At 36.7% G+C, this 12,303-nt stretch overlaps 1 protein-coding gene across 9 annotated transcripts in view; it reads left to right on the top strand.

Moving 5' to 3' along the window:
- plekha6 (pleckstrin homology domain containing, family A member 6) overlaps positions 1–12,303 on the top strand; it is a 113,532-nt gene that overhangs the window by 40,792 nt on the left and 60,437 nt on the right. The window lies entirely within an intron of this gene.

The following is a 12,303-nucleotide window of genomic DNA, read 5'->3' on the forward strand; positions in this document are numbered from 1 at the left end:
AACATTATCAACGATGGCTCAGACTAGTGTTTACTAAAAATACAATGTTAATACAAATTTGGAAAGATTAATGAACCAAGTGGGAATCGCATTCTATTTTCGTTTTCAGCTATGAGGAATAATGGTGTGAAGGGAGACTTTGCTTGAGGACGTGAGGGAGCTCTTGAGAAATGAATAGCAGGATGGAGTATTTTGACTGGAGGAATTTTAACTTAACACAAAAACACAGTCCACTTACAGTAAAGTTCATAGCTTGAAAATGCTGTCAGGCAAGAACAATAGTGTGCAGTGTAAAACAACAATTCTTGCAGTCCAAAAATTAAACCAAGTGGGAAACATTAGCATGTTTTTGAACCCGACGTTTACCAGAAAATGCTTATCCAAGTTGGTGCCCAAAACTCTCATAAACCTAACTACCAAGAAACTTGGAGACCACCTAAGACTAAAAAAGCTAACCCGAATCACCTGTATTTGTCCCAAACTTTTGTTGTCCTGTCATGCCATGAGAGGAACCTGTCCATTAACACCTGTGCAGGTGTCCACAGTCATTTTACACCTATATAAGAGTGTGCTGACAATACGTTCAAGGGTTGAGATGCTGACAGAACCAACATTCCCTGAGGCTCAGTGTACAGCGCCAACCACAACAATCTCTGTGAGGTGAAATCTGTTTGTACCGATTCTCAGGTGTGAGTTTTAAACGTCTCATTTGTCGAAGGCTGGCAGCTTGCCCGGCAGTTTCCTGTCTTCAGCCCTCACCAAAGGATAAGCATGTGAGAAAGAAACGTATGTTGCCCATCGGAGATGGTATTGTGCTCAGGAATGTTCTGGGAACGCCCTCTCCAGCTGGTGCGAGTGTGCCTGTGTGTTGTTGACCGCAACTCATCCTTCAATAAGGATTTGAGTGGGTGCTCATACTGTATGGACACTTTCAAGTGCTGCTTGAAGTTTCAGGTGTGTGGAGGTTTAAAGGGATAGTTCACCCAAAAATGTAAATGCTGTCATCGGTTACTCACCCTCATTTTGTTTATCCATCATCTGTGTGATTACCATCATTTATCACAATATCTTCTTTTGTGTCCGTTAGAATAAAGAAACTCATACAGGTTTAGACCAACATGATGGTGAGTAAATGATGACAGAATTTAAATTTTTATGGGTGAGTTATACCTGTAATGAAAGTGTGACGAAAGAAAGGCCACTTTTATAAATAATCTAATCTTCACTTTGTAGTTCTTTTTAAGCACAAGAACAGCTCTTATCCAACCACACCTTATGAATAGATAATAATTATACAGAAACGTATTAGTTAACTATTTGCATCTCTTATGTTATGTACAGATGCATGTTCTAACTCGGTCAACCACATGTGTTAAGGTCTCCAAAAGTCGTTTGCCATCATCTTTGATATTCCTTTGAGATCTGACCGATGTGGCATCTGTTGTCTCTCAGCTTGGCCTAGTTCTTCTCTGACCTCACACACAATGCACAAATAGGACTTCTGCTATATGGCCAATCTGATTGGCCCGTGAGAGATCTGGGCTGCTGTGCCACATAGCTGTGTCCTTTTCCAGCTTTTCTCATTTTGTATATGGTTATTCTGCTGGTTGGTAAATGAAGTACTGATCTCTGATCAACAATAAGCGATAAATCCCACATCAAGCTGATTGAGTTTTGATTGCCAGACAATTGTGTTCTCCTTAGAGAAGCATTTATAATTAGTCATCTCGCTCTATAAGCACATTAGGCCTCATTGTTTTTTTTATTATTTGATATGTGCTAGTGTGCAAATTGCTTAGCATAATACTGCCCAGAATGTGTTTGATTTCATTGCTGCAATTAATTGAATGAGAAAGGGATAAATCTTTATGTATTATTTATTCATGCTCAGAGGATTGTAAACAAGCATTTTTCCTGAATTAGATTTATTTGATATTTATTTGCCAGTCTGGGAGGCCAGCTAGACCAGCTTAAACCAGTAAACCAGACATAGGTGGGTGGTGGTGGAAGATGATTTAGTATCTATGAGATTTTAGCAGAGATGATGAACATCTTAAATATTTAAAGGGATGTCTGCTTGTTTTAAAATTATTTAGAGTTTATTTTGAGTTAAAATCTCTAGACCTCAATTAAACCGCAATTCTGTTTTCCACCTTATTTCAGTTTCTTACAATTAGATTTATTTTCCACATGTTATCAGTAGATTCTACTTGGCCTTGACTTTACCGTGAGAATGGTTTGTGTCAAAGCAAGGAGGAAATTACAAGAAATAATTATCGAGGCTGTGGGTGTATTTCAATCCCTTTTATCTAAAGACCATGTCAGATTTCTTGCCCTTATATGTGAGTTATTATAAATGTGTTTACATAAAACCCACTGTAGCTTAACAAGCTCTTAAACCTGTATGAATGTGTGACCTGAATAGATGAAGCATAGCTTTCATTTCTTAAGTTCATTAGCAGTAAAAGTATTTTATTGTTAAACGGTTATGTGCTGTTCAGAAACACAACTGCATAATTTGATATTGCTTAATCTATTAGACTTAATAAGAATAAACTCTCAAACAAATTCATATAATCTATATATAAACAGATTTCTTTGGGTTTCTATATTCTCAAAGTCAGAAGAAGGGTCCACAAGCTGTCACTGGTGCATTACCCTTTAAAAGGTCATACTACTGGATGTACTTTTTAGGGACGGATATGTACATTTAGTATGATTATTTATATTTTATGTACTTATATGCATTATTTAGGTACAAAGGTGTACTTTGTGTAGGGTTAATTTTAAATTTACAGCTAGCATTACATTAAATATACAAAAATATAAAAGTTTTTTTTGTTTTTTGTTTGTGCCTTCAAGTTGATATCAATCAAACTGCAGTTGGTTTGTTTTGATTTAAGCCTTCATAACACAAAAACCCATATAAGAAATAACATCTTAATAATAAACATGTTTTGAAATAAATTTTAAAAATGGAGTTATCTGTTTGGAACCAAACTCTTCATATATTTTCACTCTCCATATTTTGACCATTTTAAAGTTTGATTGTAGATAATGTACAGATAAGCTGGATTTTTCTTCATCACATCACTTTCTAAGAGGTCCAGCGGACAGCAAGTTACTTGCTATCAGAGTTTGAAGGAAAAGGTACCTTTTATAAACGCAATAAACTATTGCTTTACAGCATTCTGTCCTCAACATTATTTTCAAAAGTGCACTAATGTGTCACGGTGAGAAGCGTAAACCATGGAGCCACAAATATTGCTTTATCAAACTGAACTGTTTTTATTGCTTTGTTGCCTTTTGTGGCAAATTGTTCCAGGTCTACAAATCTTATATAAGCCCAATCCCAGCTTTTGAGTTCATAAAAATGGACACTCCAGACAGCCCATCCAGTGTGACTGTTTGCAGCACCTAGACGTGTGATGAAATCAGGATTTGTCTGAATTCATTGTGGTGTTTGTCAAGCTGAAAGGCAGGTCATAGGTCACATTCTTCATATGATGTCCCAGTGATTGTGTGTACATTCTTTTGCTTTAACGCCAGACTCGGTCTTAGGCCATGTCTTCTTTCTGGGGATTTGTTAACTCCCTTGTGTTCCTAAAAGGATATTGCTTAATCTCTTGTCTTAAGCTTATTGGCGTACTTAATGGGCCCAGGTTAAGTTAAAGGATCCAGAAATTCAGCCACAAGTGGTTACAAGTAGACCTAGGAAAGCAAATCTGTAGCCTGCATTTGCCTTCTTCATGACCATAATTAATCATTTCTTTCAAACTTATACTTGTTTTTGCTAAATCCCTTCAGTCGTGAATTAAATATGTTCATATACCTCATTACAGTAGTGTATTATACAGTATTGTGCAAAAATCTTAGGCCACCATCACCAGCTTTGTTGTTTTAGCAAAGTTTTAATATCCATCCAATATTTTTATTTTTCACTCTTTTTTAAGATACAAACAGAAAATACAGGAAATATGTATATAAAATTAAAATCAAAACCATTTTTAGAACTAAATGTCTTCTTCAGGCATCAGTCAGTATTAAGTGTGACCTCTCTTGGCACGAAACACATCTTGAGTTTTTTTGAGGAGACTAAAGTCCTGAAGTCATTCCATTAGAATGAGAAATTAGGATTTAATTTCATTTAGGTTTAAGAGATCCTGCAGTTTCCTGCTATTGCTCAAGTGGAAGGGGAGTTTACCCTAAATACTTTATACTTTACAAGTTCCGGTTTTATTGTAATAAAGAGACTGAGAAATATTGTATTATATATAGCCTATAGCAATGCCAAGATCATGATTCCCAGTAAAATCATAAATGCATGCCTTAGCTGCTCCTTAACTTGCTTTAGGTAAAAGCACCTGCCAAATGCATTAATGTGTATGTAAATATTCATTTATTCCATACCTATGCCATTAAATGTTAAAACTTAAGATTTGTGGAATAGATGAGCACACTAGTCTGGACACTTATAAGGCATATTTGATAGTACAACACTTTGGCTTGCCAAGGTAAAGTTGAATTTTAGCCAGCTATATGGATTACCTGATCTGATTTTACTGTAGCACCTGCACTTTCGTCATTACTTTACTGATTTAAGTTTTATTTGTGATAAGTGTATTTGTAATCATAGGCCTGTTTGACGTGTATGTGTCCACTGTAAGTCTGTGAGTCACTTTTTATCCAGGCTGCATTTGTTTGTTTTATAAAGTGCCCAGTTATGATGTACTTATCTTGCTAAATCATAGATGATACAATGATGAGTGTTTTATTGCCATCAGATGTTTGATAAGAAGTGTGCATTTATCAGCATGTGTAATCTGAAGAAATCTGGACAATTTACAAGTCTTTCCTTTGGTAAACATACACAGTTGCACCTTAAATTACTCAAATACTGTAAGGCGGGGCTGTTGAGCAATAGGAAAGAAAGTATTGCTCAGCAATGTTCTGGAAAGACCTGCACACATGACTTGGGCAGGGAATGTGCGGAGCCCATCTGTGTAGATATCGTCAATAGAGAGAGAGAGAGAGAGAGAGAGAGAGAGAGAGAGAGAGAGAGAGAGAATGGGGGTTTGGGGGAATTCAAGCATCAGCCAGCACAACTTGACAGTGGGCACTAATCATTCTGCATAGCTGTGATGTCATCAGGACGTGTCTGACAGATTTACCACCTGCGGGATGGCAGACGTGTTCATGTACTGCACTAATGCATTTTTCTCAATTAGAAAGGCCATTTTGACCATGTGCTTTATTTATTTTGTGAATATGTGTGTTTATTATTTCATTATTTTAGCATTACTGTACTATCTGATGTTAAAACAAAGGTGTCTACGCCGGCTTATGTTTTCAATTTTTTTCAATGGAAGCACCACACTTTTCAAAAACTCCAGCAGCTGGCATTGTTTTTCCACACTGAGCATCCTCGCTTGATGTTTTTTAGACTGAGTGCCCACTCCTCACTCGGCCATCCAATCACAGTGGAGGAGGGGTGGGACAAATATCACAACCAACCAGCACACCGTTCAACGACTGATAAACAGAGCAGAAGTTTTTTAGCTTCTACAGTATATTAAGTATATAAGTATATTAGTCGGTGTCCGCCTGGCATTTTCAGAAGCATTTAAATGCTTTGGTGTACAGACCCCTTAAAGCAGGGGTGTCAAACTCATTTTAGGCTGAGGGCCGGATGGTAAATAACGCCATGAAGTGCGGGCCGGATAATTTTTTTAAACCTTAGTGTGCTGATAATTGTGTTAAAATTAACTAAACAAACCAATTAATTAGTTTGTTTAGCAAGAAAACCAGAGAAACACACAGCTCTGTGAAAACTACATTTCATAAGGTCACACTCATACTGTATATTATACACACAAATTTACATCTGAACAAAACCCACTGGCCTTATAGGTTGAAAAGCTTTAATTTAACTTCTTTTGCCTTAATGCCAAAATTATTTATAAATCATTCACTTTTTTTTGAATATATTTGTAATGAGAACAGTCATTTAGAAAATGCTAGATGGGGCAGTGGCCCAAACCAAAAATGGCACTATGGGGGGTGGTACTATTATTATGGTTTTAATAAAGTATTATAAATATTATGTGTTATATTACTAGCATCAACTTAGACAAGTGATTATAATGGGAAATATAATAAGAATTAAAGTGTGACAATCTGCTAAATATTCAATATGATTTACCTGCTGGCTTGATGGAGCTTTGAATCCATGTTTGCAATGTTGAACTGCTGCTAAAAGCCTCGCTTTCCGTTCTCTGTCGTTATTTTGTGAAGGCATTGGTGTTTTTTGTATTTTTTTGTCTACAAAGTGTGCCAACAACAGCAAATTTAGTGTTTATATTAACTTAGATCTGATCAGGAACATTAAATCGATTAGACAAGCATTGTAACGTTAATAAGAATGTGGATATTTTGTTTTTGTTAGCTTGCTAGTTGTTAGCACTTTTTGAACACTGACAGCAAATCATTACCGGAAGAAATACATAAACATACTTACAAATTACTAATTCTGCGGTTTAACAACTGATATAATGTAATGAATCTACCTGTTAATGCAACGAACTTCAGAAACTGTCGTCTTCGCTCTCCAGGCAGAGAGTGGACACAGAGATGCTGCGGAGCGGGCGAGAAAACACGAAGTGGATTACCAGAATCGGTGGATCTTTAGCGGAGCGGTAACAATAAAACGGCAAGATTTTTGGGCACCGTGTTTAGTCTATATTCCGCGTTTTGCTGCTTTCCGCAAGTCTCTCATATTAAAAACGAACTAGACACCCGCCTAAAAGGGTTTTTAAAATATGTATTTAATATTTAATAATACTGTATAAATCATCACGCGGGCCGGATTGGACACCTTTGCGGGCCGTATCCGGCCCGCGGGCCGCATGTTTGACACCCCTGCCTTAAAGGGACACTCCACTTTTTTTGAAAACAATGCTCATTTTCCAGCTCCCCTAGAGTTAAACATTTGATTTTTACCGTTTTGGAATCCATTCAGCTGATCTCCGGGTCTGGCGCTAGCACTTTTAGCATAGCTTAGCACAATCCATAGAAACTGATTAGTCCATTAGCAATGTGCCTAAAAAATAACCAAAGAGTTTCTATATTTTCCTATTTAAAACTTGACTTTTCTTTAGTTACATCATGTACTAAGACCGACGGAAAATTAAAAGTTTGCGATTTTCTAGGCAGATATGGCTAGGCACTATACTCTCATTCTGGTGTAATAAGCAATGACTTTGCTGCTGTAACATGGGTGCAGGAGGCACAATGATATTTTGCACTGGCCGAAAATAGTGCCCCTAGTAACTTTCAATGGCAGGGGACTAATCAGATTCAATGGATTATGCTAAGCTATGCTAAAAGTGGTAGCGCCAGACCCGGATATCAGCTGAATGGATTCCAAAACGGTAAGAACCAAATGTTTAACTCTAGGGGAGCTGAAAGATTAGCATATTTTCAAAAACTGGAATGTCCCTTTAAAAAACAAAACAGTCAGTGGTGAAATATGTGACACACTTATTTAGATTTATATGGCTTTAGAATTGATTTTCCTTAAAACATTTTCAGCATGAAACTTTTCAGTGGAACTGGGCTATCTGAGCTTTAAATCAAGACTGAAAAAATGAATGAAACATTAAAAATGAAACTAATTACTCATCGTCATGTCATTCTAAACAGCATGCTGTTTTCCATAGCACACAAAAGTAGAAATTCTTCACATAGACATACAAAAACATGTGTCAACAAGTATGTACAGAGTATTCTACAGACTATTAAGAAAAGCAAAAATGATTCTTTTAACAATTTTTGACTTAAAAGTTATTTTTGTGGAACCAAAAATGGTTCACTTTGAACAACCCTTTAAGCATCTTTATTTTAAGAGTGCAGTTGTTGTCATTATGCACTCATGTCATTGTAAAGAATTTGTTTGTTATAAGACACTACTTTTGTTTTCCACATAAGGAAACTGCTTAGTAATGGCTTGCAGATTAGTAAATGATAGTGTTTTAAATTGTGCGAGAACTGTTCCTTTATAATCAGGTAGAAAATGTTTGTTGAGTTGTGTTGAGTGAAAGCATCATTTCAAATGGACTTCTTGCCACACTGAGCACAATACTCAATGGGATAGTCCTGAGACAAGCCGTGTCAGCAGTCCTCTTCCACCAGAGTGCATTGATCCATTTGGGTGAGCCTTAACAATCAATACACACCGCAGCTCCCCTCATTAATTAGACACAGGTAAAATACCACATCTGCTCTTTTATTTTATTGCTGCTGATTTTTACTCTTTTTCTCTCCATCCATCCATCCATCCATCCATCTCTCTCTGCTGTGAGATTATAGTATTTGAAGGCAGGGAGCCCTGGGCCGCTCTTGGCAGTTCATATTGTAACCGTAGCTTTGAAGACACTAGTGGAGGAAATGGTGGAAACTCCCTGTATCAGTTCCCATGATGATGCCTCCCCCAGAGGACAACCAGCCAAAAGCAAAACTAAAAGTCACACTAGCACTTTTTTCACAGCATTGTAATGTCAAATATGCAATGAAACCATTTGTAAACCAAAAAGAATTTAGAAAATGACTTGAGGTACCTTTTTCCCTTAAGCATGTATAAGGCTTGTTTTCAGAAAGTACAGTATCTTGAATGATTTTTTTATCCATATGCAAATTGTTTTTCATGTTTTAAGCATGACCCTCAATCCATTTCTGTATGCCTATAAAATAATATAAAAAATATAATTTCAAGCTACAGTACTGTGCAAAAGTCTTAGGCCACCATGCTACCATTAAATGTGTTGTTTTTGCAGTGTTATAGTGAACTTATATAATTATTTCTTAGTCTCTTTATTAGAATAAAACCAGAAAATACAGGAAATGTGTATTTAGTATTAAAACAGAATAAAAGTATGAGCCGAAGTGTCAAGTATTTAGGATAAACTCCCCTTTCACTTGAGCAATAGCAGGAGACTCCAGGATTTCTTAAACCTAAATAAATTGAAATCCTAATTTCTAATTCTAATGGAATGACTTCAGGACTTCAGTCTCCTCAAAAAAGCTCAAGATGTTTTTTGTGCCAAGAGAGGTCACAGTTAATACTGACTGATGCCTGAAGAAGACATTTAGTTCTGAAAATTGCTTTGTTTTTAATTTTGTGTACATATTTCCTGTATTTTTTTGTTTGCATCTTAATAAAAAGAGTGAAAAATAAATATGGATGGACATTAAAACTTTACTAAAACAACAAAGCTGGTGGTGGTGGCCTAAGACTTCTGCACAGTACTGGTTATTCTCTGAACACCTGCCCTATTTCTTATCAAAAAACAACAAAAATATTTTTCTCATCCATACAGTATCTGTATTTTCTGTCAACAGATCACAGATAGATGGATTGTGTGTTTTTTTGTGTGTTTCATCCATTAATGTCTCTTTCTGACATCCTCAGTGATGTATGGGTGAACATAATGTGCACTGAAAAAAATGATTAATTCAATTTACTCAATTTTATTAAGGTAAGTGGTGGCAGTCAATTTGTTTAAGCTACATTTAAACAAGTTTTTTTAAAACAGTTTTTTGTTTTGTTTTGCCTTTCTGTTTTTTTTTTGTTTTTTTTAAATGTAGCTGAAATAAATTGATTGTACCCACTTACCTTAAAAAATTGAGTAAATTGAATGAATCATTTTTTTCAGTGGGATCCTCCGCACTTGTTGGAAAACTGAATGTTGTGAATTATCTTTTATGCATTACATTAAACTTGTATTTCATTTTTATTACATTAAACATATTTCATATGTTTGGACAAACATCAGCTAGCCACCTGCTCCTTCTTCCCAGCTAAAATAAACTCAGTGAAAAGATTTATAAAACACTGAATGTTCACGTTTTAGCAAATCGCTTTGTGGTTTGCCGAGAGATGCTGGTTCTGCAAGCTCATTGGATGCAGTGCCTGAATCTAATTATTCATCCCCCACCCCCTTCCTCTTTTCATCCCTCCACCCGCTCTTTCCTCTCTCATCCCACTCATCGTTTGGCAGGCGGGTGGATGGCGGTGAGGATGTGGCCGTTGTGATGTGGCAACTGTGATGCTGCACGCCGCCACCATCTTGGTGATGCCAAGGTCAGGGGAGGGGCTTGTGATTTCATAATCTCAGCCACGAGAGAAATGAAAGCTCTCACACACATAGTGCTCAAGCACGTACAAACACACACGTCCCACCGTTCATCATGGTCTTACTAGCATCATTTTAATAGAGTGGAGGAGAATGACATCACACATACATTTGTCAGTGTAATTGCTCCCCCTCTTAAATATTGAGGATCTAGGAGCCAATGTGGAGATTATAAAGGAGATTCCCTACATGTGAATATCTATTATGTGAGCTCCCTGATGCTATGACAGGGATCAGAAGCTTAGGACCGTCAAGCCAAACATCACATTCCTCTGTGTGTGACGTGCGTGCATGAGGCTGTCAGCTCTAATGTTGGATTTGCAATTGAAACCTGAGTGCTGAACACTCACAGCTACAGCATGATTGTTCCTGCTGCAGAAGCACGTCATGGGTATCACCTGTGATATTCAGGGTTCACTTGACAAGTATGCTGTTGAGTGGGTGTTACGTGTCTGGAGAACATGCAGAAACATAAAAATACTTAAAGGATTACTCCATTGTCTTAAAAAAATCCAGATAATTTACTCACCACCATGTCATCCAAAATGTTGATGTCTTTCTTTGTTCAGTTCAGAAGAAATTATGTTTTTTGAGGAAAACATTACAGGATTTTTCTCATTTTAATGGATTTTAATGGACCCCAACACTTAACAATTTTAATGCGGTTTAAAAATGCAATTTCAAAGGACTCTAAATGATCTCAAACGAGGCATAGGGGTCTTATCTAGCAAACGATTGTCATTTTTGGCAAGAAAAATAAAAAATATGCACTTTAAAACCACAACTTCTCTTCTTCCTCCGGCTGTGTGACGCGCCAGCGCGACCTCACGTAATTGCGTAACGCCGTGGAAAGGTCACGTGCTACATATATGAAACGCACATTTGCGGACCATTTTAAACAATAACTGACACAAAGACATTTATTAGTATCATTTGACATACAACAACGTCGGAACGGTCCTCTTTCACCAAACTTGTAAACACTGGGGCGTAGTTTCAATACGTCATCCGTGACCTCTTGACGTGATGACGTATTACGTGAGGTCGCGCTGGCACGTGACATGACCAGAGATAGACGAGAAGTTGTGCTTTAACCTGATAAGGAAAACTGTGCCGTACACGGCACACCCCCTCCCTTGCACGTGAGGCTGCATTACGTCATTGTAACTTTGAAGCATTAAATCTTCAAAATATACGGTCATGCGGCACATCGTTGTAAAGTTTAGACTTTCGGGATTCCAATAAGCGCACACAGAAAGCATAATATGATTTTTAGCAGTCATAAAACTGTAATCTAGTTGTTAGTTACCTGAACCGGGCGGCGCCGATTTAGGATATTTACTTACCTTCAAAATCTTTCCTTTATCCGCTTCGGTGAAATTGTCCAAAACAAATTGTTCATAAATCCCCAAAAGTCCAAGGAAATGGAATATCCAAGCCTTTTAATCCAAAACGATTTGTTCATCTCACAATCTTGACGTTTCTGACCGAATTACGATATAAATAGTGTATACAATAAGTTCACTAACAGACATTCGTTCGAATCTCACTTTTCATTCACGATTTATAATGAATATATTCGGATGTCATGTTTATTGTGCAACGTCTGAGGAACAAATGCGCCCCCTTGTGGATTTTAAGCCGTTCCATAAGAGGCTACAAGTTCGTATTTATTTTTTTGTTGCCAAAAATGATAATTGTTTCGCTAGATAAGACCCTTATGCCTCGTTTGAGATCATTTAGAGTCCTTTGCGATTTTAAACTGCATTAAAACTGTTAAGTGTTGGGGTCCATTAAAGTCCATTAAAATGAGAAAAAAATTCCTCAAAAAACATAATTTCTTCTCGACTGAACAAAGAAAGACATCAACATTTTGGATTTTTTATATCTGGATTTTTTTTTAAGAAAATTGACTAATCCTTTAAACCTGACCTACAGCTTCTGACATACAGTACAGTTGCATGCAGTTTTATTCTAATGCATTAGGCATTTAACATTATTATTTCATGTTTATATAAATTCGGATTAAACCCTAAATTATTAATGTGACCATAAATGTTTGGACCCGAATTTATGTTATACATTTTCTAATTGTTTTCATCTTTTCCGTTTT

Source organism: Paramisgurnus dabryanus, chromosome 14 (genome assembly GCF_030506205.2).
Source record: "Paramisgurnus dabryanus chromosome 14, PD_genome_1.1, whole genome shotgun sequence".
Taxonomy (NCBI): Eukaryota; Metazoa; Chordata; class Actinopteri; order Cypriniformes; family Cobitidae; genus Paramisgurnus; species Paramisgurnus dabryanus.